Raw genomic sequence first — 18,981 nt, forward strand, 5'->3', positions numbered from 1 at the left:
TTCAACGTAGATGATCGATAGTATGCTTTTGTGCTTAATTCAAATTGAAAGGTGTATGATAAGCATTCAATTATACAATAACCGAATTACAGTACGTATAATATTATTTCACAAAATACGATACAGAATATGATAGTTAAAGAATAGTATGATTCCTGCTATGATTTAAATAGCATTTTTGTGTTTTTTCAGTTTATGATCAAATAATTGAACACAAAACAAGTTTTCATCATATTTTATTTATTATCTTATATAAATATTAAAAAGTTTTCCTAATTTATTAAAAAATATCAACGGTTTTTTTAAATTGCCTAATGATAATAAATTGCCTAATAAAATGATTATGGCTTGATAAATCATTGCTTTCCAAGTTAAAATTGCTTGTATAATACAATTGCTGCTTCAAATTTTCACAATTATATCTAAGAACAGCAAAAACTACCTCTGGAATGATTTTTGTTTGGTGCTGAATCTTTGCCCATGTCCAGAGGATCTGCTTTTTCCGGTGGTGCTGCATTCCTGTTCCTATAAAAGAAGAGAAAAAAATGAATGTCTGTAATATATATGGAGTTTTGAGCATCATTAATGTTTTGACTTCTTGATAATAGCAAGCCATTCTGCTTGCAAATGGTTATCTGAGATTTTTTAAATAACAAAAATCGCCTTTTCTCTCCATTTTTTTAACTGTTTCAATAGGTTTAAAGCCCAGCGCAGCGGCGCGTTTGAATATACATAGGTTAACTGTTTATCATAGACTTCTTACCTTCACAAACGTTCCGCGGTTCAGCCGAATCCGATAATGAAATAGCGTACTTATTTTCATCTTAGGAGGTATACGTATTTCTGAAAATAAACAATATTTATGTTAGTTTTCTACGTCGTATAATATATAGAGTCCAATTACATGTATTCAAACCAATTTATTTTTGATTTTAGAATGCAATTTTAGAATTGCATTTTATTCACATTGCTGCCGAAAAACTTAAATGGCAGTTGGCACGAACAACATTTGCCGAAAGAAATTGTCACAATTGGGTTGTTTAGGGGTATATATTTTTTACATATTCTGAATCTGCATAAAAACTGAGCCTAACCCCAATTTTTCAGAATTTTTGGAGCCCCGGAACTATTTTTAATTTGCATTTTAAATTTGTATGGGACTAAAAATTTGTTCTTATGCTGCATGGGCCAACTGTCATTCTATGAATGTTAGTGTCATTCTATAGATTGAAATGGCTTATTGTTTGCTATATAAAAATGTAAATAAAAGGTTTACAAACAAAATAAAAATATTTTGGAGATTAGGAAAGCATGCTCTTTATGTTAAATTATAAAAAACCTCATATTTTTCTTTGCTAAACAACCCAATTACACTGAAAATGAAAACACCTTATTTCTGTGTTGGTGAAAAGCTATCTAAATTATTTATGGTAAGATACGTTTAGAATAAAATGATATCAGGTAATCCTTACTACACCATGTATAATCTGTGAATTATTGTATATGATCGAGTCGTTATTTTTGTTAATCATAAAATTGCACATATATCATATACGTTATGATGATTACAAGTGGAATGGCAAACTAATAATATCAACTATTCGGCGTACAATTTATTTCTATTCGGGCGGTGCTACAAACAAACCGAGTGCACACGTATGCTGGCGGGAAAACCCGTTGCAAGCAAAATATCCGCTCCGTGCAAGACACAGCTCCCAGTTCGGCTCGTTTGAACCACACGGTTCGCTCGCTAGAATCGGTCGCGACTGATCCGGATCGAGATCCGTGTCGCACGGATCTGAGCTGGTGGCGCAGCTCTCGCTTGCATGTCACAGCAATAATTTCGAGCTGGACGACGACATGAGCGGAACTGAGAGTTGTTCGGATCTTCGGATCTTTTGCTTGGTACGGATCGTTCGCTACCGCACTAAGGTATCTTTTGTGTGTCCGTTTGTAGCGCCGAGTATGTGGGTATGGGTTAAGAAATAGACGGCAAGCTAGATTATTTTTGCTTGTGTATTTCTTATTGCTATCTGCAGCAGAAATGATTTCTGTTGCTTGGCTAGATGGTGCTGTCGCTTGGCTTGATGGTGCTTGAGGTGCAAATAATAAAGATCAGCACGTGCGCGGTACTGGACTGGAATGCTCATACAAGCTCGCTTGTGTTGTGTACCGCGAGCGTGGTATTTTCGTTTGTGCTGTACAAAATACAACAGCGCGCGTACTCGAGTGCGTACGCTCGAGGGAGTTTCTCTAGGGGCGTGTTTGATAATGATTTCATCAATTTAAAGTGAGCTGCTGAGCTGGACTTCTTTAAAAAAGATCCATGGCTCATCAGATCAATGTAAGGAAGCGAATCTTTGGAACAGCTCCTGAGCAGAGCGCCCATCTCTACTTGGAACAACTATCATTAAACATCAATCAAACGTGCTTATGTGCTCTACGCATGGTGAGTATAAGTTACCGATACGTTGGAATCTGGCCAAAATAATTCTATCAGGAATGTTCCAATTGACGTTGATCTTCGTTGACGGTAATGGTGAAACGAACCGTTGCATTCGGGGCGACTAGATACTCGAGACTTGCCTGGTAACTGCACACTTAGGATCTGAATTCCAATGTCAGTTTGTTACGCGCAAAAGTGCACAATTCGTTTATACCAGTTATTGATACGTTGGCTGGTTTCTTCGACAGACCCACTGTCCAGCAAAACAAGACATTGATGGAGAAGATTCTGCTTATCGAAAACTTGAACAATGGCGTTTAGCTTAGCAGCAACACAATTTTGGACGAATTGGCGAAGTTGGATGAGAAAGTAGTGGACACAGGCTCTTCTTCCTCCAACGTTGACGGAACTGGAACAGAGGGTGGGCTTACAATTAATTATGTTGGAATGGTAATACATGACTTGTTCTAATTACTTGTTGCACCATCCGGTGTTGAACTTAATCTAGAATTAAAAAAACACCTAAATAAAGATTAAAAAAAAAAATTGTTGCACCATCCTTCTCATGGAGTAATGTGTACTGTCGTCGATGATACTTAAAGCACGTCTTTCTGGAAGGGCAATCCTTGGCACGGTGTCCTTTCCTGCGGCGCGGATTTGTTTGCCTTTCCGACGCTGTAAGGTTACTGAGAGCGGAACACTGAAAGTTTGGATGCTTTTTACCATATTATTATTACTTATTACCATACCATCACAAATCTTACATGTTGGATGAAACTGCGTGGCTCTTCTGTGGTTGCATTTTGATAGGTAGCTGGATTCGCTTTGGCTTCATCGATGGAGTTACGGACTGGAATGCAGCTTCGTAGTTTTCTAAAATTTGACACCTGGAGTTCAGGAACTCGATCACTTGGTTGTACTTCGATAGATCTCCCATTCTTTGACTACCGTCCCAAGATTTGCAGGGAAATTCGTCCTACGCAGAGATAAGCAGATAGACGATGAAGTGCTCTGACACTCCAGTGATCTGTTGCTGAAGCTGAAGATAGCGCAAACCTTTGACGTGGTGAGTAGAGTAATTTAACAATAACCGTGAGATTCTGACGTCATCTTCTTGAGCAACCACAACCCACGGATATGAGTTTCCACGATGATCTCTGGTTTGGAGCTAGACATTGAGGTTCATCAGTACCTGGTAAGCTTCAAAGGACGACGGAGATCCTTCGTAGCTTAAGGGGGACAGCTTCTGTCTAGCTTACTGGGATAGTGGGTTCAATTACCCCTCAAGAAAGTGGTGACTTCCAATAAATCGAATAAAATCTTTCATATGTTGTCCATGCATATGCACAAATGGGGCTTCCAACATAATAACTGAATAATCCACCAAACGTTATATTGATCATAACTTTTGAGCCCATAGGCTGATCCGGCCAATTTTAAGTACGAAACAATGTGACAGGATTCCTTGTCAAATGCAGATTGGTTAAGGGTAAGTTAAATAGAGCTAGCCGAGAAAGGCAGAAATACCAAATAATCTTCCGAAAACTAATATACTCTTGTTGCTATTAATGAATTTACAGCACGCCTTAGATAATAAAATATTCCGTTTAAATCTGCATCTGAGGTGATGATGATGATGGTCCCGCCACATGCCTCTACAAAGGTTTGAGTTGGACGAGTTATTTTTAAGATAATAGAAGTAGGAATATTGCATTCCTTTGGATGATGTGGTACTCCAATTGATGTTTGTGCTTTATTTTTAGCTTAAGTAATTATTGCTGTTTAAATCAAAAAGGGGCTTCTGTTGGTAAGAAGTGCAGTATAGAGCCTTTACCGAAGTATAATGGAATGTTGCTAATATTATTGCTGTGCTGATTGAGGTCAATGGCAAACGAAAGAGCGCCAACTGCTCTACATTTTCTTATTTATCGACAGTATTTGGTGGTATCAATAACAATCATTTTCAAGTTTTATCAAAAGAGAGTGGATCCTGGTATTGTGGTATAATATTATGCCGTTATGCTAAGTACGGCAACAGCAAGTATCGATAATGATGTTTTTCAAGCATGGACCTTTATGTCTGCATCCATTTGCCAGCAACGCGGTCTTGTTCCGCAGTTGCCCAAGTATGTGGGTAGGGAAAATATTTCATTGTGCCAAATAGTTGCAGAAAATATATAGGGTAGAATACGGCATTGGCAGGGTGCGACAGTTGTTGGCACCCTCAACAATATTTGCGTTTTTCAGCAAACATACACTATTTATGAACATAATTTTGATTCAATCACACAATTTCAAGTCTAAGCTTTCATTTGAATAAGTTGTTTGTGTAAAAGTAGCAAGATTTGATGTGTTAATCACCGAAACAAATTTGCACCTACGAAATCCTTGCCATTATTGCATTGCCAAAGAAAGCAGCGCATGAATAGCAAACTGTTACTTACTTTTTTGGATCGCCTGTTTCTCCTCTTTATTGCGTATGACACGACAAATTAGGTACGTAAACTACTTTTCACACTAAATCACCACTTGATTATTACCACAAAGAGCAAATTTATGCAATATTTGCTCTATGTTTCACTAAATAAAATCGGGACTGTTCGTTTTCTTTGACAGCAACACACTTCAGAATAGAGCAGTTTGTGAGTTTGTGAGCATATCAAACACACGCTAAAAGATACCACGCACAATTCTATGTGAGTTGATTTTAGCAAAAATACGAACAAAATATCTGGCGATGGCATTAATTTAAAAAAAAAGTGTTAAAATACAAATGCTTCAGATTTTTTACGCAGACCATGAATTATATCAAAAGTAATAGTAACATCGTAGTATTTTAACCCTTATGTGGCTGACAGGACCGCTTTCCTTTTGCAACTTCAATACTTTCCAAGCTCATCAAATAAATCATAACCATTCCCGTTCCTACATAGCGCATTTCAACCATAAATAATTGCCTACTTTTAGGGTATTATCTATTATTCAACTGTGAAACGTAGTGTAAGAATGGGGTGGCTCCAGCGGCTGGATAGGACAGTGCTGCCCATTATTCAACATATGAAGACTTACGAGGTGGAATATATTGTTAATATACTATACAACCAGAACCGACGAGCTTCGTTTTACCTGAAATTGATTAATTATATATTTTTTACATTATTTAAAAGACGGTTGAATAGACGAAATTTGTACTTTATTTGTATGGGAGTCCCCCCTCCAGAAGAGGAGGGGTCTAATACCATCATAAGAATCTTTATCGTTCCCAAAAACCTCTACATACAAATGTTCATGCCGTTTCCTAATCTATAAGGGCAGACAGACAAAATTCTTTCTTATGTGTATAGATTTGGTTTTACGTAGTTTACGTCGAGCGGTCGTGTCTTGTACACAACCACCATGATTTTTTTTTGATGAAACAAACATATCATGTAAGGACCGCAAAGAGCAAGTTGTATATTTGAAACTGGTTGATAGATTTTTGCTCACGACTCTTATGGAACGTACACACCGTCAATCAGTTTGACCAACATGACCGCCAACTGTCAAATGGTTGTTCGAACAACTTCACACACGTTCAAACAAAGCAGCAACCAAAGCGTTTTCCTCGGGGCGGAGTCAATGTTCGTCAAACTGCTTGACTGGTGTGTACGTTGCATAAGGCATTACAAAAGACAAAAGATGTAAATCTTGGCAGCGGACAAAAAGCATATAAGTTCCCTTCTCCAAAATGGCCAACATTATTCAAATAGGATGAAAATGGTAAAAGTTATGAAAATGTCAATATACACACTGAAATGTCAATATACACTAGTACCCTATCTGCCATTCACGTCTGTTTTTGGCGCATAAGGGTTAAATTTGTTTTACAATGTGTTTAAATACTTTTGCCTATCTGTCTACATCAGCGGTTCTCAACCTGGGGTACATGTACCCCTGGGGGTACCTTCACTGGCGCCAGGGGGTACCTCGAACAAAAATGCGTAATGCTGGATGTATTACAATTCAAATAAAAACTTATTGATGAAGTTTTAAAATTTACTATTTCAAAACATTGTATTGTACATCAAATGCATGGCGATCAGTAGATCAAAAACTTTTGAATCCTGTCTACCCCTAGCAGAGCAGTGTATGAAGGGCTGTGACAAAAAATCAAAAAGACGAAACGTCGAATGAATAAATTTTAAAATTCTTTAATGTAATCTACCTGAGAGAGACAAAATATTATGTTTTCGCACTAAAATCAAGAATCTAAAGGTTCGGTACACTTTACTTGATAGACATGAATGCCTTGTTTTCAGAAAATCTCAGTAGCTTCGTTGTAATAAGCTTAGAAGCCTTCTTTCAACAGGCTCCTTCCAAAGCAACTCGTAAGACTCCTTTCAAGAAACTAGGAAGGCTCCTGCCCATAATCTCGGAAACCTCCTGCTCGGAAGCCTCGTTTTAAGAGACTCGAAAGCCTCCTTTCAATATGCTCGGATACCTCATTTCAATTGGCTTAGAAGCCTTTTTTTAAGAGGCTTGGAAGCCTAGTTTCAAAAAGTTCGGAAACTCTCAAGCATTTTTTTTTCAAGATGCTCGGTAGCCTCCTTTCAAGAGGCTCGGAAGCCTTCTTTCAAGAGCCTAGGAAGCCTCCTTTCAAGAGGCTCGGAAGCCACCTGAGAATCGTATGATAATATGGTTTTGTATTTACACAACAATAACTCGCATTTAAAACACTGCCGATGAACGAAGGGAGCATCCTCATTTCATGCTGCCCTACTGAACGATGTCTCCTCGACACTACCCGGCTTGTGAAGATGCCACGTTCAAAACTCCCCACTTTCAATGTATAAAACGAATGCTTTGTATTTGACTCTTCCTTTGTTCGTTCAGCAAGCAACACGTCATCCAGCAAACATCAATCGGTGCACCGAAATTAAAACTCATTGTGGGCTAAAACCGAAGCATTCGTTCGTTTTTGAATGAATTTCCAAGGCCTGCTTCAAGGTGCTCAGAAGCCTCCTCTTAAGATGTTCGGAAGTCTCCTTTCAAGAGGCTCGAAAGCCTCTCTCTAAGAAGATCAGATTTTTTCAAGCGATTCGGAGGCCTCTTTTCAAGAATTTCGGAACCCTCCTTTCAACAGGTTCGGAAACCTGCATTCAAGAGGTTCGTAAAGCTCCTTTCAAGAGGCTCGGAAGCCTCCTTTCAAGAGGCTCGGAAGCCTCCTTTCAAGTTGCTTGGAAACCTGCATTCAAGAGGTTCGTAAAGCTCCTTTCAAGAGGTTCGGAATCCTCTTTTTAAGAGGCTCGGAAGCCTTCTTTCAAGAGGCTCGGAAGCCTCCTTTCAAGGCTTTCTTTCAAGAGGCTCGGAAGCCTCCTTTCAAGGCCTCCTTTCAAGAGGCTCGGAAGCCTCCTTTCAAGAGGCTCGGAAGCCTCCTTTCAAGAGGCTCGGAAGCCTCCTTTCAAGAGGCTCGGAAGCCTCCTTTCAAGAGGCTCGGAAGCCTCCTTTCAAGAGGCCTGGAAGCCTCCTTTCAAGAGGCTCAGAAGCCTCCTTTCAAGAAGCTGGGAAGCCTCCTTTCAAGAGGCTCAGGCCTCCTTTCAAGAGGCTCAGAAGCCTCCTTTCAAGAGGCTCAGAAGCCTCCTTTCAAGAGGCTCAGGAAGCCTCCTTTCAAGAGGCTCAAGCCTCCTTTCAAGAGGCTCTGAAGTCTCCTTTCAAGAGGCCTGGCAGCCTCCTTTCAAGAGGCTCAGGCCTCCTTTCAAGAGGCTCAGAGCCTCCTTTCAAGAGGCTCAGAGCCTCCTTTCAAGAGGCCTGGAAGCCTCCTTTCAAGAGGCCTGGAAGCCTCCTTTCAAGAGGCTCAGAAGCCTCCTTTCAAGAGGCTCAGAAGCCTCCTTTCAAGAGGCCTGGAAGCCTCCTTTCAAGAGGCCTGGAAGCCTCCTTTCAAGAGGCTCAGAGCCTCCTTTCAAGAGGCTCAGAGCCTCCCTTCAAGAGGCCTGGAAGCCTCCTTTCAAGAGAGGCTCAGAAGCCTCCTTTCAAGAGGCTCAGAAGCCTCCTTTCAAGAGGCTCAGAGCCTCCTTTCAAGAGGCCTCAGAGCCTCCTTTCAAGAGGCCTCAAGCCTCCTTTCAAGAGGCTCAGGCCTCCTTTCAAAGGCTCAGAAGCCTCCTTTCAAGAGGCTCGGAAGCCTCCTTCAAGAGGCCTCAAGCCTCCTTTCAAGAGGCCTGGAAGCCTCCTTTCAAGAGGCTCAAGCCTCCTTTCAAGAGGCCTCAGAAGCCTCCTTTCAAGAGGCCTCAAGCCTCCTTTCAAGAGGCCTGGCAGCCTCCTTTCAAGAGGCTCGGCAGCCTCCTTTCAAGAGGCTCGGCAGCCTCCTTTCAAGAGGCTCGGCAGCCTCCTTTCAAGAGGCTCGGCAGCCTCCTTTCAAGAGGCTCGGCAGCCTCCTTTCAAGAGGCTCGGAAGCCTCTTTTCAAGAGGCTCGGAAGCCTCCTTTCAAGAGGCTCGGAAGCCTCCTTTCAAGAGGCTCGGAAGCCTTTCAATATGCTCGTAGACTCGGAAACTCCTTATCAAGAGGCTCGTAATCCTAGTTTCTGGAGGCTCGGAAAGCCTCCAAAAGTCTTGTGGAAAACTTGACGTATAAAATCAATTTGGTTTGATTTTAATATATCTTATGAAATACGCTTATTTTCATTTACAGCAAAAAATGAAATAGGGGTACCCTAATGAAAGCATAAGTTTGAAGGGGTACCTCTCAAGAAAAAGGTTGAGAACCGCTGGTCTACATGACATAAAATTGATGCCAAGGCTAAAAATTGATGGTTTGTTTTAAGCCAGTTTTGATAATTAATGAAATTTGTTCCAAAATTGAGTGACGCGGAATGAGCGTGCGGCTGATTAATATGAATGAATTTTACTACTGGAGGATATAAACAACCAGCATTTGGCACCAATACATTACCAGTTTTCTACTTCCATGTCTAGTTGCTAAAGAGAGCAAACTCATTGCTGATAAAAGAAATTGCTATGCCAATAGAAGAAACGTTGACCTGTTACTTTATATTAAATTTACTGAGTTTGTGGTAAAAGCTGTTATATTTAGTGAACACCAATCATCAAAGAAAGAGCATACAAATGTATACCAGGTCAACTGTACCTGTGTTTTAGTGTAATTATTCATTATTTTTATCATTCAATTTGGCGAATGTCTTAGACTGCCAAGAATAGGTATTTTCCCCTACCATCATTAAAATTGCACATCTGAAGATGCCAAGTTCATATAACAACTGTTAGTGGCTGCGAGAAATAACCTTTCTTTGTTGCATACAACAGTCTCAGATAATTAGATGTAATGTCTAGAATATTTTTCTAAAAAATCCTTCGCTTGGTAACTGTACCACCCCAAGTGATTCACTCCAGGGCATATTTTGGCCAAAACCTGAAAATGACGTTAGAATAGCATTAGAGGTATAGCATTTAAGTTCTGTTATTGAGTGCAATCTTTCTATTAGGTATGTTGGTGCAACTAGTTGCAAAAAGATGATTTTTTCAGCAAGAGTTACACCTTTATCCAACAAGGCTTGCCGAGTTGGATAATTATTACGAGTGCTGCATAAATTGAGTTTTGAACGAGTTGCACACGCTATTTTTGTTTGCAGTGACGAAAAATAGGCTTTATTGTGATAAATCTGTACCAAAATTGTAGTCTAACTTACTCCACATGATTATTCTTGTCAATATACTTTGTTGCTGCAGAGAACAATCAGACGCCATGTTATCCTACCTTATTGTATAGATAATTCATGAAGTGATTGAAGAACTTGCCTTTGGAAAATTTTGTCATTATTTCATTTATTGTATCGCGAATATACTATTTGAACACTTACCCAAGCTAATAAGGCAAAATGTAGTCATGTAACTACTGTTCTGATGTTGGTTTTTCATTAATGTTTTTTTTTTTTTTTTAACTTATTTTATTTGGTTAAAAGACTATTATTCTTCCATTTACTTCCACTATTAATCATAATTTTATTTGCTAATTATCTAATACATGCATTCATCTCTTAGACTAGGTGTTCCGTGTTTTCTTAACACTATCATCCTTATTTGCTATGTTATATTTTTAGTTATTAATACATTTCAATTGCCTCTGGCAGTTAGAATTTTTCCTCTGGTTGAATTGAACCATGTAGGAATTACAATGTTTTCAACTTAAACTAATCTTAACCTATTTTATACTAAGGGTACAAGGAGTTAATCGTTGCAATTGAAGATTGCAACGATTTTTGTCTAAAATTGGAAATTATTTTGTTGGACATTTGTTGCAATGTCTCAATATTAGAAATTCTATGAAGTTCATTGGTACTATACCACGGAGGCAACTTCAGAATCATTTTCAAAATTTTATTTTGAATCCTTGTTGTGAAACGACCTCTCCGTGACGAAAAGGGGATTAGTCGGTCCGGCTAGCAACAATAAACGCCACAAAACATAATTTAGTGTGCAATCATATCATCCTATATTTCACCCATTTACATAACTTCTCAACGTTCTTCTGACTCCCTACTCTCCTACTCGATTAGCATGCCTGGTCTTCTTACATCTTCGTTTCAATTTCTTAAAACTATCACTCACGGCTGCCGCATCCTCAGTGCCGCTCTCGTTCTTCCCACCTGGATTCCGTCGAGCGCATCTCGTATCGCGAGGAAATGGTGAACCCCTGTGCTTCTGAAGTGGCGTGAAGATTCGTCTTGTCATTGGCAGCGATACGCCAATCGCTCTTCCAGCGGGTGCTGTCCGTGTCCTTCTCCTTCTCTCCGTCCGTGTCCTTCTCTTTCCGGTTCAAGCTTCCGTACCTTCTCGCGCAATGCCGAACTCTTCCCAGCACGACAGTTGAATGATGGTTTTTCCGGCTTCAGACTTCGATCCCCACAGTGTTCGAAACGCCCACGGCGGTTACCTTTCGGGAGGCTAAGGCCGTTCACCGTGACCGATCTGCAAAATATAGAAAAATGGCCCTGCCGGATTGCATCCGTTAGTTGTTTTGTTGGCACTTCTATTCGGATCGACTTACTCCTTGTGGAGGCCTTTTGTCGTGCGAGCCGCGAATGGAAGGATGACGGTGCTGTGTCCTTGAGCTACGGGAGGAAAAAGTGTGAGCTGGCAGGTTTCTCACATCTGTGCGGAGTGACTCACCTTTGGTTTGATTTCGGGTGTGCTCTTTGTATAGGTACTCAATTAGCTATAATCTGCCCCGATCGATTTAATGCCTTGCCCTTTCTGGTTTACGGTACCGGGAGTGTTCCGACGTGCTGTAGGGAAAGTCAGCACCATAAAGGATCTAGTTTGCGCTTCGTGATGTAAGGTTCAACTCACCTTAGTATTCTTTAGTCCACCCGCCCGTCCGGATTCGTCTCTGGGATTCAAAGCGAGCAGTCTGTTAGACTTTAAATATGTCCCCACGTGCTGTCACAATTACGGTCCGGATGGCACAATCGGTGCGAATGAGGGAAGCAATTTCAATTGCTGTTAATATTTTTCCTATATCGTCAGGAATTCCTTCCCCGATTCCTTCTTAAGCACTCGCGCCCTTCGTCCGCTTCCTAGGACGATTTTTTTCCGTTCGTACGAAAAACGGGCACTTTTATTTTTTTCTTTTTTGCTGCACAACTTTGCTGCTGACGGCGGCGAGAAGAATGCGGAATGACGTTGACGGAAGTAGGTGTTCGCCGATTTTGATGACGTTTGTTTTTCGCTGATCTTGTTCGCCGTATCCTAGGATAGGATGTGACAAGTAGTCAGTAAAAAGCGTACCGATTTGCTGTCACAATCGTACCGGTTGCTGATTGGTTGAAAATGACAATCGATTACTTCGATTGGTGGCGACGCGTTTTTCGTAGGGCAGCATGTTGTTAGTTTGGCCGTGTTGCAGGTTTGTAAAGTTGATATTAAGCAAATTACGTAAATGTTTCGAGTTCCAGTTTTTTGGTAAAAAATAAATTTATATTGAACTGCTAACGCCATATAAATTATTCTCAAGGGTTGTAAAGGTTTAAAACTGTTGATTTTAAGCATTATGATTCACCTTTCTGTCATTTTCGATCTCAAAATCATATTTTCATTAGCGAAAACTTCTCTCTGTTAGTCTTTCGCTTCTCTTACATAAATAATGGATGGAACGGAAAGAAAAACATCAAGTTTTGATACATGATATTTGGAAGATTTTGTACCAAATTACTTTGGCTGCACTGGCGACCACCTCGTCAGAGCAACCGACTAAAAACAACAAGGCAGTCTCAATTGAGTTGTCACATCCTATCCTAGGCCGTATCGTATTTAAGCCCATGCGGCATATCTTGTTAGCACAGCTGTCATTTAGGGTGGTATTCAGTGATTGATTGCACATTCATGTAAATTAACTAATTATGTATGCTAATAGGTACTAACGTAACACAACCTTACCACAGGCGCAGAGTTTTTTGTGAGCGCTGACAAGCAGCTCACAAAAAACTCTTAGACTCACTTCATAAAGAAGTCGCAGAGAGACAGAGCAGATCAAACGTCTTCGACTTAAGCAGACCTTAAGATTTAGACAACTACAACATACTAACATACGCAAGCATCTTTGCTTGCCAGATCCAAAAGCTCAAACATAATCAAAACAAACATAACGGCAGCGAGTCCTGCCAGAGGTGATCTGAACGCTCACTAATGAGCAAAAGTCTCTGCGCTTTTCTTGTCCCATCATCTGTGCCATGCCCTTCCTGTGGCAAAACACTCAAAACTGATCTACACTAGTTTTAGGAGCTACAATAAAACTAGAGATCTTACATGTAACGAAAATGTACACTAAAGTTGGCTAATAAAAGAACGAGTACAGCGGATACTGAATGCTACGTTTGAGAAAAGGAAACATTTCAGAATCCTAAATCACTACGAGCCCAATAGGAGGTTTTACCGCGCCCCCCGGTCGCGTTGCTTCGGTAGAGTTTTTCGTAGTGACCCCCATGTAACAGACTACCACTGCGTTCTAGACCCATGCCTGTATCAGTCAATGTCGTTCAGACGGATTTGCACCTTTGTCGCTAGCTTGCCTTCTCGGAAGATTGTTGTTGTGTAGGCAATGCTGCTTGTACGCCGGCTCCAGTCGGCTAAACGCTGATCGATGTTTTTTCGGATGATGTGGTAGTGACCGTGTTTGCAGCTGTATCTGATGTGGTGGTCGACTTGATGGCAAGGATGGCGAGGTTTCGTTTCTTGTCGTTGGTCCTCTAGCCTTTTCCGTATTTCGTGTTTTAGTGGCGATTTCGCTCGTCGTTGGCAGCTCCTTGCTTCTGCTGCTGCTTGCATAGCTTGCTTGGTTGTCAATGGCATTTGGAGCCTCCTTACTGGCTTTCAGGGTCCCAACCTCCCGCGCCGCCTGTCGGATGTAGCGACTCTGCTTTTTCGGCCGCGCCGACTCTGTTTTTGGTACTTGGGGCCTCCATAACTTTCAGGGTTTAAATCTCCCGCGCCTGCTTTAGGCTTCATACGAAGCCTTCAATTCTCCCAGTACTGCCAGCTGATATCCCGTTGCGCCTGATAGTGGCCGTAAGCATCAACTCCGCGCTGAACCGATTTTTGGTCGTCAACTCCGGGTCTCCACTCCTCCTATCCAAGACACTAACTGGTGCACTGCAGAGATCCCTAAGTCCCGTTTCCAGAATCGAAGGGTACGATTTCTCCCGTATCGTGAACGGCAAACGGTCCATCCCCTGGCGCGATGGGAATGGGCGGTGGACCGCAATTTGGCTTGTTCCTCAGTGGCATCTGGAGCCTCTTACTCCAAACTTCAGAGTTCCAGTCTCCCTTGCCTGTGGTAGGCCGATTGGCCTTAGTGTTGTTTGATGTAATGACCGCATAGCGTATGTTGTTTTCCGATGAAGGTTGTGGTTGGCAGCGATTGCTGCGTACATAGCTGAAGGAGTGTCAAGGTGGAGAGGTAGTTTAATATAATGTTGTTGCTCATCACACCTGACTGACGCCTTGCTAGGACGTTTGTCGTGTTGATGCCGCTGAACGGTGAAGCTTGATTTCGGTGGCGAGAATCGAATTTTGCGTGGAGCAGCACCGTCTAGGTCCTCCGTGTTTCCGGAGCTTGTCGGCTTGTTGTTTCACTGCGTACCTTCTGCTTCCCTTGGGTGTTGTCTCCTCGTTCTGCACCGTTGAACCTTGACCGCCTTGCGTATTTTGTTGATTCTCCGTGGATAATCTGTTGTTGACAGCTTTTGCTGTTTACATAGCTTGTTAATTACTGCACTAGTCGGGTTTAATGTCCTTGGCGTGGTACTGACCACGCTTGCCATTCCGTACGTCCTCCAGCATGTATAGGTTGCTTCCGATAATCTTGACCACTGTAGCTGGAACGAACTTGGAATCGAGCTTGCGATTAATGTGATCCACCTTGGATGACTGCGTGAAGGTTCTTCGCCAGACGAGATCGCCGACCTTGAACGTGATGTTCCGTGTCCTCAGGTTGTAACGCTGCTTGGTTTTCTCGTGGTTGTTCTTGATGCGTTGGATGATGAATTCTTGGATTCGGCGAATCGCTGAGAGACGAACGTCTTGAGCTACCTTGGGATCATCTGGCGTATTCAACTCCTGCTGAGTGTAAAGATCGGTGTGCAATATCAGCTCCCTGCCGAAGTTGGCGTAATGCGGACTGACTCCGGTGGCTTCATGCTTTGCTCCGTTTATAGCTGCGACGATCGCTTGCAGGTTCTCGTCCCACCCTCGGTGGTCTTCATCCAGGAGAGCACGTATGCACGTGATCAGTACGCGATTCACTCTTTCGGCATTGTTCACCATCGGACAATAGAACGCGGTCTTCATGTGAATGATGTTGTGCTTGGAGATCAAAGCTTTGAAAGCTGCCGAAAGAAACTGCTTTCCATTGTCTGAGAGAATGATCCGTGGCCGCGAGTATCGAAGGAAAACTTGTTTTTCCAGAAATTCCACCATTTTGAGCGAGTCTGCTGACCTCATTGGATGAACGATGACGTATTTTGTTACCCAGTCCACTATGACGAGCATCACCGTGTTCCCGATGCGTGAGCGAGTGAACGGACCGACGAAGTCAATTGATACTAGTTCCCACGGCACGCGAGCCGGCTTGAGACCTCCCATGTTTGGCATCATCGCTTTATTTGGTGCTTTGCTTGCTTTACAAGTTTCACAGCTTCTAACATACCGAGCCACGTCTTCAATCATCTTGGGCCAGTAGAAGTGGTGTTGGATCTTCTGCCATGTTTTCTGGAAACCTAGATGCGCTCCTGAAGTTGAATCGTGGAACTTCGCAATTACTTCTGCTCGCTGATTGAGTGGCACGACCTTCTTCCACTTATGCTCTACTGCTCCTTCTTGGTTCTTGCAACTGCAGTTCTTGTAGAGTTCTTGGTTCACCACGCGGAAATCCGGGAATTTGCCACCCTCTTGCTGTACTCGTTGAACCAACCGCTGATACCACTGATCGACCGAAGCATCTACCGAAAACACTAGTGCGTTTACAATTCTCGACAGTGCGTCTGGAACTGTGTTTATTACTCCCTTCCGGTATTTGATATCAAAATCGAATGCGTTAAGTCTCAGTATCCAGCGACTCATGAGCGCCGTCGGGTTCTTCATGGACTTGAGATAGCTTAACGCCGAGTGATCGCAGTGCACCGTAAACTTTGTTCCTTCCACATACGCTCTGAATTTCTCAATCGCTCTGATAACGGCGAGGCACTCCCGCTCGGTTACTGAGTATTTTCTCTCGGAGGATGATAGCTTTTGCGAAAAATATGCGATGGGGTGTTCTTCGCCGCCAGTTTCCTGGGTCAAAACAGCACCTATTGCCACGTCGCCAAGCGATGGCGAATGGCTTGCAGTGCTCGGGCATCGCTAGAACTGGTGCCGATACGAGAGCTGATTTGAGCTTCAGAAATGCTTCGTTCGCTTCACTTGTCCAGCGAAACATCGCTTTTGTCTTTGTTAGCTCCGTGAGAGGAACTGCGATTCTCGAGAAGTTCGCTATGAACCTGAGATACCAGTTAGACATGCCCAGAAACCGTTGTACCTCCTTCCTGCACTGCGGAACTGGAAACCGAACTATGCACTCAATCTTTTCCTGGTCGACGTTCCATCCACTTTGATTGAGCACGTACCCCAGGTACTTCATCTCTTCCAAACAAAACTTCGATTTATCGGCGGAGATAGTCAGTCCCGCATCCTTCAACCGTTGGGCGACCTTCTCTAGCATCCTAATGTGTTCATCGAAAGTACGGGAACAGATGATGATGTCATCGAGGTAATGAAACACATGGGGCTCTAAATCGGCGAACAAGTGGGTCATGAGACGCGCCAGAGCCTGGCTCGCCGTGCACAGACCAAACGGCACGACCTTAAACTGGAAGTGACCTCTCTGTGGCACCGTAAACGCTGTGACTGGACGAGAACTGGCTTCCAGCGGTAGCTGCCAGAAGGCATCTTTCAGGTCGATCGCTGAGATGTATGTGCAACCACTGAGATTATTCATGATCGCAGATATCTGAGGTATTGGATACCCTTCGTTTACCATCACCGAGTTGAGGTGACGCGCGTCTAGGCATACTCGATATTGACCAGTTTTCTTTTTCACAGCTACTAACGGATTATTCCACGGCGAGAATAGTGCTTCTTCAATCACGTCGAGTTCCAGCATACGGTCGATCTCCTTGTTCACTTCATCCAGCACGTACTTCGACATCGGGTAGTAGCGTTGTTTCCGCGGTTTTGCGTCTCCTATGTCGATGCGGTGGGTATAGCGATCCGTTCTGCCCAGCTTTCCGGGTTCTGCTTTCGGGAATTTACTTATTGCTTCCTGGAGTCGAATGTGCTCTTTCGTGCATAACTCCTTTGTCGCTTCTTGTTTTGACTTCTCTTCCTTCTCGTCTTGCAGTGTCATGGTACAACAAATAGGCTTTATGCCGAAAGTGTTCCAGAAGTTCATTCCGAAAATCACACACGTCGGCAAAGTTGGGAGTAGCAACATGGTGACGACTTCGTTCTTGTTGTTGTAGGCTACCGGTAGCCGAGTGTAGGACTGTATCCTGTGCTCGGTGCCGTCGGCTGTTCGTATTCCTCCTTCAAGTGCTGTTTTCTGTAGTCCTAACTCCTGTGCTAATCTCGTGTGATCGCCTCCTAGGATGGAGCAGTTGGCGCCACTATCGAGTAACCCTGTAATCTGCCTGCCGAGAACTTCTACTACTGCGTGAGGGCGATTGTCATTGTCGGGGTTGATGATCAGTGAATTGATCTCGAGTGTGTCTGGTATTGTTGAGGGATCGTTGACTTGATGCGAGGACTCTGCTCCCTCGGTTATTGGTTCCCCGCTATCGCGTTTCCCGAACGTTGACGGCACGTTGGACAGCTTCTTAGCGAGAATCCCTTCTGTCCACAGCGGTAGCAGAACAGCACAGCCTGTGGTTTAGCACAATCCATGAAGCGGTGTCCCTCTTCGTCACAATTCCAGCACATTATCACCGCAGGTGGCCCACGAGCGATTGTTGCTTCAGGCATCTGTCCTTGTTGGAGATTGGAACTACCGTCCGACGATTGTTGACGCTGCTGGTCGAAAACTTGCCTACCTACTGCTTCACGACGGTCGAATCGTAGTTTGAGAGCGTTCACTTGCTGTAGTATCGCCTCCATACGCTGGTCTATTCTCTCCTCTTCTGGACAGTCGCTTTCCACCGGTACTTCACCACTTGTGTAGCTCTGCGCGTTGTCTACTTCCAATGCATGGACTCTTCCAAAACGTTGCAATGGTTGCTGTGGTTTTGCTTGACGCTGTGACGGATTTGGAGTTGCTAAAGCTGGTTCTATCAAAGCACCGTAAGGCAGCGAGATCCGCCGCTGGTATTGCTGCAGCTTTCGGAGTTCATCCAGTTCCTTACATGCTTTCACCAGCAATCGCATGGAGTTCTGCGAAGCGGCGATGGGCGCGTACGTTGAATTCATGTTCTTCTTGATTATGAACAGCTTCTCCAGATCGCTCATCGGTGGATCAACGTATTGGAATAGAGTCGAGATGTCCTGGTAGAATTTGTTGAACGGCTCTTCCTCGCCTTGTATGCGGTGGTAGGCCACTGCCCTCAAAATTTAAGCGTAGCTTGCTGGTAGGAACTCGTCTCTGATTATGCGTTTGAAATCCTCCCAGGAACTGAATACACCTGTAGCATACATGGTGCTGTACCAGTTGAGAGCATCGTCCAACAGCAAATGTTTGACACTTTTCAGCAGCAAATTATCTGCGATCTCTTCTGATGCGGCGAATGTTTCTACTCGTTGCAGGAATGTGTTCAGCGATGAGCCATCCTTTTCCCCCTTGTAGCGGAACGGCCAGTTGTGAATTGCTTTCAGCGTCCTCCTTTCCTCGAACAGCGGCCTCGGAACGTTATCTTGCCAACCTTGGTTTCGATACGGAGCGCGGTTTTCCCATCGCTGATTCAGATTGCGCAGCAACTCATTGCGCAGCTGATTGTACTCCTGGAAGTGTAAATCCTCCCTAACGT

The 18,981-nt window shown here is 43.2% G+C and overlaps 2 long non-coding RNA genes across 2 annotated transcripts; both read right to left on the bottom strand.

Annotated features, from left to right (window-relative positions):
* Positions 1–260: 260 nt before the first annotated feature.
* On the bottom strand, positions 261–1,025 carry LOC134215874 (uncharacterized). Its single transcript, XR_009980345.1, has 3 exons — positions 905–1,025; positions 764–843; positions 261–525 (listed from the first exon to the last, which is right to left on the bottom strand). It is a non-coding gene; the product is annotated as an uncharacterized LOC134215874 (long non-coding RNA).
* Positions 1,026–10,877: 9,852 nt separating this feature from the next.
* Positions 10,878–12,181, bottom strand: LOC134215875 (uncharacterized). The gene is made up of 4 exons (XR_009980346.1): positions 11,786–12,181; positions 11,606–11,721; positions 11,484–11,547; positions 10,878–11,427 (listed from the first exon to the last, which is right to left on the bottom strand). It is a non-coding gene; the product is annotated as an uncharacterized LOC134215875 (long non-coding RNA).
* Between the last annotated feature and the right edge of the window lie 6,800 nt (positions 12,182–18,981).

This window comes from Armigeres subalbatus, chromosome 2 (genome assembly GCF_024139115.2).
Source record: "Armigeres subalbatus isolate Guangzhou_Male chromosome 2, GZ_Asu_2, whole genome shotgun sequence".
NCBI lineage: Eukaryota > Metazoa > Arthropoda > Insecta > Diptera > Culicidae > Armigeres > Armigeres subalbatus.